At 44.5% G+C, this 12,858-nt stretch overlaps 2 non-coding genes across 2 annotated transcripts; both read left to right on the forward strand.

Moving 5' to 3' along the window:
- The first annotated feature begins 587 nt into the window (after positions 1-587).
- Positions 588-659, forward strand: TRNAC-GCA (transfer RNA cysteine (anticodon GCA)). The gene has a single exon. It is a non-coding gene; the product is annotated as a tRNA-Cys (tRNA).
- Positions 660-2,171: 1,512 nt separating this feature from the next.
- TRNAC-GCA (transfer RNA cysteine (anticodon GCA)) lies at positions 2,172-2,243 on the forward strand. The gene has a single exon. It is a non-coding gene; the product is annotated as a tRNA-Cys (tRNA).
- The last annotated feature ends 10,615 nt before the right edge of the window (positions 2,244-12,858 follow it).

Consider the following 12,858-nt stretch of genomic DNA (forward strand, 5'->3'; position numbering starts at 1 on the left):
GCCCGGCCCGGCCCGGCCCGGCCCGCCTGCTCCCAGCACCACAAACAGGGTGCGCAGTGGCGGCTCGGGGGTCCCGAGGGGACCGGCGCGCTCGGGAAGGGCAGCCCCGGAAGCCACTGCCAAGGGCGGGAGGCAGGACTGCATTTGCTGGGAGAGTCAGGGGGACCCTTGAGGCTGGCTGCCCCAAATCCGCGCGGCCGCGCCCCTTTCAAAGCCAGGACGACCGGCCCTTCGGCCCATGCTCGCCCAGGCGCCAGTCTCGGGGCCGTGGGGAAGCTGCCGGACCAAACCAGGCTTTGGAACGTTGAGCTCGGGGACAGGGCTGGGGACCTTGGGGCCCCCTCTGTTGCAGGCAGCGTGGCAGTCCTCTGTGCCCGGGGAGTGGGCCACGTGGGTCCTGGGGACTAGGGCCAAGAGGCAGCCGGAGAGGCCGCAGGCCCGCCTGGGGGCTGTCGGGGAGCATCGGAGCCGGCCCGCTGGGCCCGGCGAGGCTTCACCCAGCCACTGGCAATGCCTCTGGAATCCAGCGGCACTGGGTGTGGCGGGCAGCTCGCAAAGGTGCTAATAGAGGCTGTCCCTGGGGGGAAGGGGGTATAGCTCAGGGGTAGAGCATTTGACTGCAGATCAAGAGGTCCCTGGTTCAAATCCAGGTGCCCCCTACCAGCTGCCTCCCCTTTTGGGCCGGCCACTGCGTCCTCTGCCTCCTGACCTCACAGGGCCCGGCCCAGGCCGACCTGGCACAGCACGACGTAGCCTGGCACATGCCCTCCCCTGGAGACTTGGCCCAGGCCCAGGACACACCCTGCGTTCTGGGGGCCCTCACCACTGCCACAGCAAGCAGCGGGCATTTCCCCCCCCCCCGCCCCCCAGGCTTCAGGACACCTTTTCCTGAGCTCTTTTGGGGTATCGGCGCCCCGGGCCAGGAGACTCTGACACTCGGCCGGCACCTCTTCACAGAGCCAGTCCCGGCGGGGGCGGCTGCACTCCCTGAAGAGCTTGGCGGCAGCTTCGGCGGCTGGCCCACTTCTTTCTGCCCAGGGCCCGGGGCCTCAGGGGCGTCGGGGCAGCCGGGCCGAACGTGACCGTCTGAGGGTGGAGGCCCGGCTCCTCTGCCCTCCTCCAGGTCCTGTGCTACTTTGTGGCTGTTCCTGGGCAAAGCGGCCTTTCTTGTGCCCATTTTCCTAGGGCCTCCCGAAGGAGGCGTGCAGCTTGTGCCCGGCTGGCCCGCCCGGGGTCTGACTCCTTGCCCGGGCGGGGTCCTTGCCGACCTCAGGCCCCTCAGATGCCTGGCTGCTGCGCAGGCCCGCGCACGGGAGTCGCGGGACGGCGAGGCCACCCGGCCGCCAGGCCCACGGCCTGCTGGCTCAGCCTGCAGGGCTCGGGGCCCTCCAAGCTGCTGGCGGGGGCCCAGGGAGCTTCCCAGATGGGGCAGAGGCGGCTAATGCAGCTGTCCCCGGGACAAGATCTGCCTCCCGAGGGGGACCGAGGGCCCAGACGGCTGGCAGCCACGAGAGACGGGAGCCCGGGAGTAAAGTGGCCCTTGGTGGGGCGGCTTCAAGCTGAGTGCAGAGGCCTGCCGGTGTCGCCCGGCCCGGCCCGGCCCGGCCCGCCTGCTCCCAGCACCACAAACAGGGTGCGCAGTGGCGGCTCGGGGGTCCCGAGGGGACCGGCGCGCTCGGGAAGGGCAGCCCCGGAAGCCACTGCCAAGGGCGGGAGGCAGGACTGCATTTGCTGGGAGAGTCAGGGGGACCCTTGAGGCTGGCTGCCCCAAATCCGCGCGGCCGCGCCCCTTTCAAAGCCAGGACGACCGGCCCTTCGGCCCATGCTCGCCCAGGCGCCAGTCTCGGGGCCGTGGGGAAGCTGCCGGACCAAACCAGGCTTTGGAACGTTGAGCTCGGGGACAGGGCTGGGGACCTTGGGGCCCCCTCTGTTGCAGGCAGCGTGGCAGTCCTCTGTGCCCGGGGAGTGGGCCACGTGGGTCCTGGGGACTAGGGCCAAGAGGCAGCCGGAGAGGCCGCAGGCCCGCCTGGGGGCTGTCGGGGAGCATCGGAGCCGGCCCGCTGGGCCCGGCGAGGCTTCACCCAGCCACTGGCAATGCCTCTGGAATCCAGCGGCACTGGGTGTGGCGGGCAGCTCGCAAAGGTGCTAATAGAGGCTGTCCCTGGGGGGAAGGGGGTATAGCTCAGGGGTAGAGCATTTGACTGCAGATCAAGAGGTCCCTGGTTCAAATCCAGGTGCCCCCTACCAGCTGCCTCCCCTTTTGGGCTGGGCTGGCACACGCTAAATTCCCTCGGCCTCAGGGGCATTGGTGCAGCTGGGCCCTCCGTGACATTCTTCAGGTGCTGTACCGGCTCCTCTGCCCTCTTCTAGGTTGTTCTGGAGTAGCTACATTTTCACCTTCTCTTTGGTAAAGCTTCCTTTCATGTGCCCATTTTCCTGTGCCATGTGTCAGATGCCACTTAATTTTCTTTTTTTTTTTTTTCAATTTTCTTTTTTTCCCTCTTTTAATTTTTCATTTGATAACCTTGTATTTCTATTTCCCACACATTCTTTTTAATATGTGAATTATCGCCCTCCTCTTTTTTATTAGATAGTGCATCTAATTATGAAAGAAATGTGTTTTAAATGCTCCTTTTCCTTTCTACCGACCTTTTTGGTTTTTTTGGTTTTGGGGGGGCAGAATTTATTTTATTTTTGTTTCAAATAGTTTTTTATATTCACTCTCTTTAATCAGAAGTTCTCTTTTGGACATTAGAATCTTCTAGGAAGTTACTGATCAGTATTCAATGAGGGATTCCATCAACTAATATCACTGCTTCTTGATATTAGGCAGTCTCATCCAAAAATGCCCGAGTATATTACCATCCCTGGTTGTGTCACGTTATTTTGTGTAATCTTATTTTGGGCCCCTCCTCCAATTTTCTGCTTCTTTCCTAATTCCTTTCTCTTTTTCTCATTTTTCTTACCTCCAGTTTTCCTGTTTTCATTCTCTTGCTTCTCTCTCTGTCTCAAAACCTCCCTCAGGTGTCCCCTTTTCCTGCCTATGTCCTTTCCCCCCACAATTATCCTCCCCCATGAGGCCATCCTTCTTTATCCTGTATCTTCTTAGAGTAGTTCTTGTTGGCTGGGAGGCAGTTTTGAGATGAGTTCTTTTGAGGACCCTTCTAATTCAATGACAACCGAGGTGTGAAAGAGGCTTTTCTTGGCTGGCAAGGCCTTCTGAGTGCCCAGCCAAAGGGCTGCTGGCTGAACATGTAGGACCTTCAGGCTTCCTGACTGGTAGCTCAGGCACAGGGAGTTTGCCTGAGGTTCCAGAGGTAGCTGGTTCAAATACACTACTGTTCTCTCCATTGTTCTGTCTTTTTCAGTAATTTTTTTAATTGACATTTCACAGGCACTTGGGTGTTTTATGGCTTTTGATATCTAATCTTTTCTTATTGAGTCCCCGATCAATCAAAGTATTTTCATCAGCATTTCCCCATCAGGCTATCAATTATGTTCATATGACCTTCTTCTGCCAATGTATTTTTAATCAAATAAAATGCAGAACTTTTACTAAAACAAAAAATTTAACATAATTAGCTGACCTATTTTTATCATTTGTAAGTAATATTATCTGCATAACACTCATATTAATAATTTTCTCTTGCTGAAAACAGTGTAAAAGAACATGGTTTAAATGTTCCACATATATTTCCTATGTATCATTATTGTTTTTATTATTTAAGTTTAGGACTTACTGTTTTACAGGTATTTTAAGTTCTCGGTTTTTTTTTTTTTTCCATTTCTTTTCTAATTTTTAAAGCTGCCATTCCTGAAATGTATACTCTATAAATGTATGTGTTTGCTAATGATACTTATGTGAGTAGATGGCCTTTTTCAATAAAGATTTAATGACCATTTTTCTTTTTCAATTATATATTATAGTACAAATTTTGTTGTATTTCAGCTGGTAAATTTCTACCTTCCCTATTTTGGCCATTTGTTCTTATAAACTAATCAGTATGTGTTGTATTTTTATATAATCTTATCAATTGGTTTAAAAGTCACTTTGACATTCCCTTTTAGGGACTTTACAGTGTCTCAAATTTTTGTACCCTTTTGAAAGTGGGGGTACTTATTTATCTATGGCATACATATTGTTTTTCAGAAGTCCAGAGAGAAGAGTGTGCAGGTTGAAATGATACTTAATAGTTTCAAATTCTGGGGCAGCTAAGTGGCACAATGGATAGAGTACCAGGAGCTGAGTTCAAATGTAATCTCAGACACTTAACACTTCTTATCTGTGGGACCCTGGGAGAATCACTTAACCCCAACTGCCTCAGCAAAAACAAAACAAAACAAAACAAAAAACCACCAAAACAAAAAAAAAAATCCCCAATTTCAAATTTTGCAAAGAATTTAAGAATGAACCTTCAGGAAAGGCCTTCAGGTTGTAAATTATGTAATTATTTGTATTATTATGTATTAGCTCATTTGAATGATGAGTCAACAACAAAGAACTTGCAAATGAATGACTAATGGTGTTCTTAACAGAAGTAAGGAAAATAATTAGAATAGTGGTTTGGGGTAAAAATGAAGAGGGTGAATGAAGAGGTAAACTCTGGGCAGAGATGGGTCAGGGCTGTCTGTTTCTCTCTCTCTCCTCCTCCCTCCAAAGTAGCAAGGCCAGATTAGTAGCTAATGAATTCGCCTACTAATGCTTTGTTAAAACAAAATTTTTATTTTAAAAAAATTTTTATTATTATTATTTTTTTATAATTATAACTTTTTTTTTGACAGTACATATGCATGGGTAATTTTTTACAACATTACCCCTTGCACTTACTTCTGTTCAGATTTTTTCCCTTCCTCCCCCAACCCCCTCCCCCAGATGGCAGGCAGTCTTATACATGTTAAATATATTATAATATATTCTAGATACAATATATGTGTGTAGAACCGAATTTCTAAAACAAAATCTTTATTGATTAGAAAAGGACTGCCGCAGGGTTGGCGGGCAAAAAGCCTTCTGAAAGGCCTAGTACCAGGAATAGAATTTTGGAGGTTCATTTTATACACAAACAGGATCATAAAACAGAGTTTGTATTTGCAAAGGACTTTTCTGCTTCCTTTGGATATAGAGAAGTTTGTATATCAAACAAGTTCTGCGGGAGGCTTGTAAATCCTTTGAAGTTTGTATAAGACAGGAATTTCTCTTGAGGATGTAAGATTCTGTTAATCATTTGTGTCTTGGGCTATCTCCTTTGACCTCTTCAAAAAGACTATTGAAGGAGACTTGCAATAAATTGATCATAATCCATCTGTATCTGCTCATCCTGTGCTACTCAATCCCTTCCCTCTCAAAACTATATATTGGGGATAGGGCTTGAGGTGAGATGGGGGAAATGTGACAGTCTAACTTACTTATCAATGAATTGTAGTGCAGGCCTAACCAGTCAGGGAGACCTCCTTGTTAAAGGAGATATGAGAAGACCTTATATGTCAGTAAAAGTATGAGCACTCCAGGTATGGAATCACGAATTTTCCCTAGTGTGCTTCCAAGACCCAAGGGTTCTTAGCAGACCCAGAGTTAAAAGAAGCAAGTGAAAAGAGGTGTTTGAGGACAAAAATAGATGAAGGGAGTTACTGTAATTGAGTTATGTCAAAAGCCAGCTTCCCACCCTCCTACTAGTTGGTCCCATATTGCTGAGTTAATCGACAAGTAGTGTTGAGAAGGAGGTTGAAGGACCACTGTGTTTGCTGATCCAAATAGAACCAATCAGTTATACAACATATCTGTTTTCCTTCTTTCACCCTTCCCTCTCTTCTGTCCACATAGGGCATATCCTACCCTTACCTGCAGGTGTCCTGCCCAAAGGAATATACATTTTGCTTTTTGAAACCTCCCAAGATAGCTTGGGGTTTACAGGCTAGGCTCATGCCTTAAGCCCAAATCACTCTGGCTTCTACTGACAATAAGTTTCAGCCCAAGCCCCACTTGGGCTTTGTGTAAATAGCGATTGTTTCTGTTTTAGCCAAAAATCCTGATGATCTTCCCCTCCCAGTTAGATGATGATGATGATGATGATGATGATGATGATTTTGTTGACTAGAGAAAAGAGGCCATTCTCTGCCTCATTTCTAGCCTACACTTAATCACTGATTGTAAGTGTTGACTCTATCTGAGACCTGTTCAAGACCTTCCCTTAAAAAGACCAAGGTCTCGCGCCATTCAGGGGCCATCTGCAGTGGCTCTGATCTCCATCTTGCCACAGGCTCCAGATGGCTCCGGAAGAGAATATGAGGCTGATGACTTTGCACAGCCCTTCTTCATTTCAATGCAATTAATTGGCAACCCCTCCCTGCAGTCACAGTCCTCTGAGATTGGAAGGACAAACACCACCAGAAACAAAAGAAGCCTTTCATAAGAGGGAAATGAGAATTTCTCTCCTGCCCACGCTCAGCTGCAGTTACAGTGGCTTTGTAATGCAATGTGTACATAAGGCTTTTTCATGGGCCCGAGTCTGGGACCACAACCCGCATCATCTGGCAGCCTGCTCAGGCCTGAGTGCGGGGTGACTAAATAGCAATCCCCAAATGAATGTTTCTAGTCTAGGTCACCACCTCCTTTGCTCTGGAGTTCTGCAACTCTCAAGTGTTACCAGGCAGCAGGGGGTGCTTTCAGCATCTACATTCTTATCTCATGAAATGACCCTTTCCAAGAGGATCGGCCATGCCAGGGATGGCCAGATGATATAAACCTCAAGTGTTTCTTGATAACAAATCTGAGCTGAATGTATATATCTACTTAGCTCATTCACAAGTCTCCCTGGAGTCTAGACCCTAGGAGAGCTTAATGGAGGTGATTGGTTTTAGTTTATGTTTTAGCTATGTGTGATGAGTATTTATGAATCTTTTGTATCTTAAATATTGGTGCAATATTTTCCTTGATATTTACTACATGTGCTTTGTATATTAAATAGTTGTGTTTTTTTCCCTAGAAAAAATATGTACAGACACTAAACTTTATTTAATATATTCTCCCAGAGATTCCAGGATAGGGTAATAGTGAGTCAGAAAATATAGGAAGAGAAGGGGCCTGAATCCCCTTTCTACTTCCATTATGCTTCACCTTCGTGTTTTAGGGTCAAGTTCTTTCAAAACAACACAATCTTGGGGAGTTTAGAATTGGAGTTGTATTGTGAAATGAAATTCCATGGACCATATTAGGGAAGAGGATTTATAAATGTGATCCTCAATGACCTCAGAGGTCTAAGTAAAAGTTGCAGGCAAGTTGTATGTAGAGTGTCTTCCCCAGTATTGAAGATTGCTCTCTTCCAAGAACTACTGAGACTTGAGAATGGGGTCCATAAGCAGTTAGGGGACCAGTAGAAAAAGTTTTCCCACGGAGCCCCAATATGGAAGTGGCTGGATTGATAAATGGGTGATAGGTAAGCATACCAGGGATTGATTGGTGGTTAAAGAACTACTGGAGTCCTAGCTGCAGAGTTGTGGCTGGAAGCTTTACTGATGACAGCTTTGCAGGCCAGGAGAGCAGCATTTGACTGCAGATCAAGAGGTCCCTGGTTCAAATCCAGGTATCCTCTACCTTTTAGGCCCTCCTAATGAAGGCCTTCCTGATGAAGTCCTGGTCAGGGTAGGGTTGGTAAAGAAAGCTTCAAGTACCCTGAGGCAAGCAGGGAAGGGTACTGATGGGGATCAGTTCAACTTTATAGTCCCTCTCTCTGTGGAGGTATTGGCAGTCTCCCTTAACTATGTCCAGTCTGAAAACCAAGTTATGTCAAACCTCTGAGGTTAAATTTCCCCTATAAATCTTTCCGTGACCCACACTATCTTTGCTGAATCCCTTTTGGGGTTAATCCACCATGACATTCTGCCTTGTGGTATCTTTCTCCTTCTTATAGCTAATTCTTAAGATTTAGCCTGCTGGTTAATTATATAGTCACACCTCATGGAGCATTTCCTTTCTCCTTGTTAATTGTGAGTTCCACTAGGGAACTTGTCTTTTCTATTGTTGTTTAAAAACCCCTTCCTTTCTAACTATATGATCTCCCAAATCTATTTCATATTTACCACTCTTGGTGTCTATTATATCTCTTCATTTTGTCTGTAACCTCTTTCCCTAAACAAATTTCCCTTTTGGCAAAGAGAATGGCCAGTGTGAATTTTCACTTGACTGAATCCCAACATTTTTTCCTGAATATAAATCTTATCATTTGGTGCTGAACCTCAATCGCATCATTTCAGCTCTTCCTAATATCAATCTCAATTTCTTAATAAGTCTAGGCCCATATTACTCAATTGGATTGCTGAAGGCAACTTCTTTCTCTGCACAAGGTGTATTATTACCATGGCTTTCTGGTTCACTCCTCTTGTATTCAGCCACTTCCAGGTCATTTTAAAGTATCTTTAGCTATACACCGATCTCTGGGTCAAACGTTCTCAACCTGAATAAAAAAAAAGAAAACTGCAGTCCTCGCTAGCCCTGTCATGTCTCCTATAAACTGAAGAGATATCTTATTCATTAAACATTCACGTTTAATTGTTGAAAACTACTGAAGGTTACATGATTCCTCTGTAATTTTTGTGTACTCTTTTCTTTATTGTTTTTGAGTTGGGGAAAGTCTTCAGCAAGCACAAAGACAGGCAGAAAATCTATTAAAATTTTGTAAAGTTGTACTGGTTTGTTAAATTCTATCACTATTTATTTGGAAGGGCAACTAAGTAGTACAGTGGATAGTATTGGGTCTGGAGTCAGAAAGACTCATCTTCCTAAGTTCAAATCTGACCTCAGATACTAGCTGTGACCCTGGGCAAAGACACTTAACATTGTTTGCCTCAGTTTCCTCATGAGCTGGAAGAAGAAAATGTCAAACCATTTCAGTATCTTTGTCAAGAAAACCCCAAATGGGGCCATGAAGAATGGGATATAAATAAACAACAATTTATTTGACAGAATGTGAAGTACCAGATTTGATTAGCAACTGTATGACATTTGTAGATTTTAGAAGACTCTATATGTAGTATAAACATTAAGAAAGATATTCAAAAAGGAAACACAGTCCCTCGCTAAATCATACAGGATCAAAGATTTGGGACTATGGAATTTGACAAAAACACTCCAGTATGTCTGCTGAAGACAGCACATTAAAACTGGGGGTGGGGGAAGAGTGTAGGAGTAAGGGGTGCATTGAGCAAATCAATCTATCAAGTCACTCCACCTCATTTAAATTAAATAATAAAATGTTGTCTTCTGATACTTCAATCTTTTGAGAACACGTCAAATCAATGGTAGCCTTACACAATGTGCAAAGACCATAGCGGCAGAGGTGATATATCATTTGGGAACCATGTTTGAATTGGCTAAGAAAACGTGGAAATACCGTGTATAAAATCAGGGAAGTACTTTAAAAGCAAAGAGATTCAAAGAAATAGACAAGAAAGAGTCTTCTAGCTAAATTTTGAGAAGGAATCAGTTAGGAGTGTCCTGAGCTAGTTGTAGTCTCCCTCACCTCAAAAACTTCAGAGATTGATGGACTTCCCATCTTCCCGCTGATGTCCTAGCAGCATCCCCTGTTCATCAGATAGCAATATCAACATTGAAAAGTGATAACACAGATTAGAGGCAGATTCCAGGCTCTCCAATGCAGAAAAACTACACCATTAGTAAGAGGAGTATCTTGAAGATTTCAATAAAGGCATTTCTGTAAATTAAGTCCACTTTCTCCTGGATTACAAATATATCACCAAATTGTGGGAGATGTTTTGAACCTGTTCTTACCAGAATACCTTAATAAATATCCCTTTCTAAAAGATAACTAAATCTTCCTGATAACTTCCTGAAAATCATAACTGGAAATACATAATAGGGTCTTGTTAGAGCACTGAAAAAGACACCAGAAATCTCTTGGAGGTACCCCTAGAACCCTGAAAGGGAGATTTAATTAGTCTTACTGTGGGAAACCCAAGTCTTCAGTGCGAGTAGAAGTTGAAACAAGGATTCCCAGATCTTACATATACTACATTTAAAGAAACTGCTGCAGTTGCTCTGGCTGTCATTTCCAATTCCCAATAGACTGGCATGCAGAGCATACTTGTCCTTGTCTTGCATTAGGCAGCAATACCCTCTTTTATCCAACTTTTAATCCTTTCACAATCCTTTTTTTCCCTTCCCTTTCTAGTCTCACACATCTTTCTGCCACCTCAACATTCTGTCTTGATCAGTGTCCTTTCCTTTCCTTCAGTGTCTAATAATCAATGTATTTATTTTCATGGGTTCATACTATAATTTTGTCATGATTTCTTCCCTCTTAGATCTCCTGAAATTTTGTTACACAGAATCACAAAATCTCAGAGCTGGAAGGGACCTCACTGGCCATCTTGGTTATTCTAGATCTAACATCTAAAATGTTATCCATCTAGAATGAGTTCATTCTACAGTGTTCCCAATAAGCCGCCACTTTGAATCTCTCTTGGAGACCGAAAGGGGAGGGGAGAAGTGGTTGGGAGGAGGAAGATGAGTCTGAGCCTCCTCAGTTTCTCTCCATTGCTCATTTGGTGAGCATTTGAGCATTTAGTGACTTTGCTGCTCAGTCATTTCTGACTGTGACCCCATGAACCACAGCAGACTTGCCAATTCTGTTCCATGGGGTTTTCTTGGCAAAGATTCTGAAGCAGTTTGCCATTTCTTTCTCTAGTGGATTAAGGAAGCAGAGACAGGATCACACAGCTAGTGTCTGAGGCAAAATTTTAACTTACTTCTTGATGATTCCCAGCCCAGTGCACTAATCACTGAGCAACAGCTGATTCTGATTTTACTAGTCACTAATTCAATGGCTTTTGCTTGGTCTCTCTATAGCATGTGAGTGCAAATTATCTTTCTTGAAATATTCTCTTCTTGGGTTATCCATGACCTTCCCCAGTGCTCAAACCTTTTGGATGGAGTCCAGATGTCTGATTTCATTGGCATAAGGAATTCCTAATGAGGAAGCTATCTCCTGATAAGTTACTTCTAAATGCCTCAGGTACCTCTCTAAGACATCAAGTAATGACACTCTTTTTCATATCACTGGTAGAAATTGTAGAAAAATATTATTGTATGTTCACTTAATACGGTCAGATTTGCATGAACATGCTTTATCCACATAAACGTGATTTGTGGCAATCGCTGGATATGGTTTAAAAAAAAAGCACTTTTTTTCAACCCTCCTAAGTTCTAAGCCCCAGGCCCAGGCTTTCTTTAAGCCTTGCAAATCACTGAAGTCTTCCAATTTCTTCAGCTATGTAACAACAGGAACACTTGTCCCTTTTTCCCCTAGGCAATTATTGAGAAAGCACATGAGAACCTAAGATCATAGATCAAGAGCTGGAGGGACCCCAGAAGTCATCTAAACCAACTCCTTTGTTTTCAGACATAGAAACTAAGACTTAGGGAGGTTCTTATTCTAGCTTACACAGGTGGCAACCATCAGATGTAGGCTCTGAACTAGCCTCTGGCTCCATACTGTCATGATGCCCAGTTGCAGATTTGTGAGCATTACAAAATATATAATCTAAGCCTGAAGAATTTGCGGGCTGGGTGTCACCTTGAGCCAGACTGGTAAATGTGGGGGATAAATGGTAAGCCCTGGCTGCTCCAGGAGTCAGAAGGGACTTTGGTTTCCAAGGACGGAATGCCAGGGAAGGGAGTTAGAGGCTGATAGATGGCAAAGCAGTCCTACATGTTCCCTCAAAGAAGCACCACAGCTAACTGCTTGATAAATTCTGGGCAAGGGATCCATATAGGTGGAAAGAGGGTGACTCAGCTTCATCAGGCCTCCAACCTTTTTCTCTTTAAGCTTGATTTTACTTCCCAGGACCACATTTGGAGCTGATGGGGACCTTGGAGGTTCATCTAGTCTATTCCTTTTATTATATAGCTTATTATGTTTATATTTTATTATATAGATGAACAATAAGTATAAATAATATGTAAACATATTATTCATATTTATTTTATTACACAGAGGAAATTGAAGGACAGAGAAATTAAATGATCTGCCCAAGATTTCACAGATAGTAAACATCTGGACAAAGCTCCAAATTAAAGAGAAAGAGCATCATATTCAACAGGTTATATTCCCAAAGTACCTGGAGGCAAAGGAAAACTGACCAGGATAGGTACCATACTCACTAGTGTTAAAAATTAGAGTTGGATAGAGCGCCAGCCCTGAATTCAGGAGGACCCAAGTTCAAATCTGGTCTCAGACACTTAACACTTCCTAGCTGTGTGACCCTGGGCAAGTCACTTAACCCCAGCCTCAGGGGGAGGGGGAAATTAGAGCAATATTGGGACTGTGGCAGGGTTGCCAATCTGACTATTTATTATGTGATGGATGATGGGCAATATATAATACCACAATACTTTCTGACTGTTTATTTCCCCCACTTCCCCAAGCTTTCCTTGCACTAAATCTTTAAAAGTTAAACAAAACCAATCTACACATCAACTGCATTTGACAATACACACATTTCACACTTATTTGATACTTCTCACCTCCATACTTTCCCACTACCCATAAGAAATACATTTTCTCACCTCTTCTCTAGAGAGCTAGGCTTAGTTACAGTAATTAGAGAGAGTTTATATTTTCAACTAAATTCAACAAACTTCACATTTCTCTTTGCCATCTCCCATGGTGTCAATTCTACTAGGAAGACTCATTTCTGCAGTGCTGATCTCCCTTCCAAGCTCACTTGCCATTGTTAGTTCAAAGTCAATGAGCAAACCTCCCTCCTCAAAAGAACTCTTCCTTCCTGGGTCCCACCAATCACAGAAACAGAAAGATTTTCCTTTTATAATGCTTCCATCAACTT

Source organism: Sminthopsis crassicaudata, chromosome 5 (genome assembly GCF_048593235.1).
Source record: "Sminthopsis crassicaudata isolate SCR6 chromosome 5, ASM4859323v1, whole genome shotgun sequence".
Taxonomy (NCBI): domain Eukaryota; kingdom Metazoa; phylum Chordata; class Mammalia; order Dasyuromorphia; family Dasyuridae; genus Sminthopsis; species Sminthopsis crassicaudata.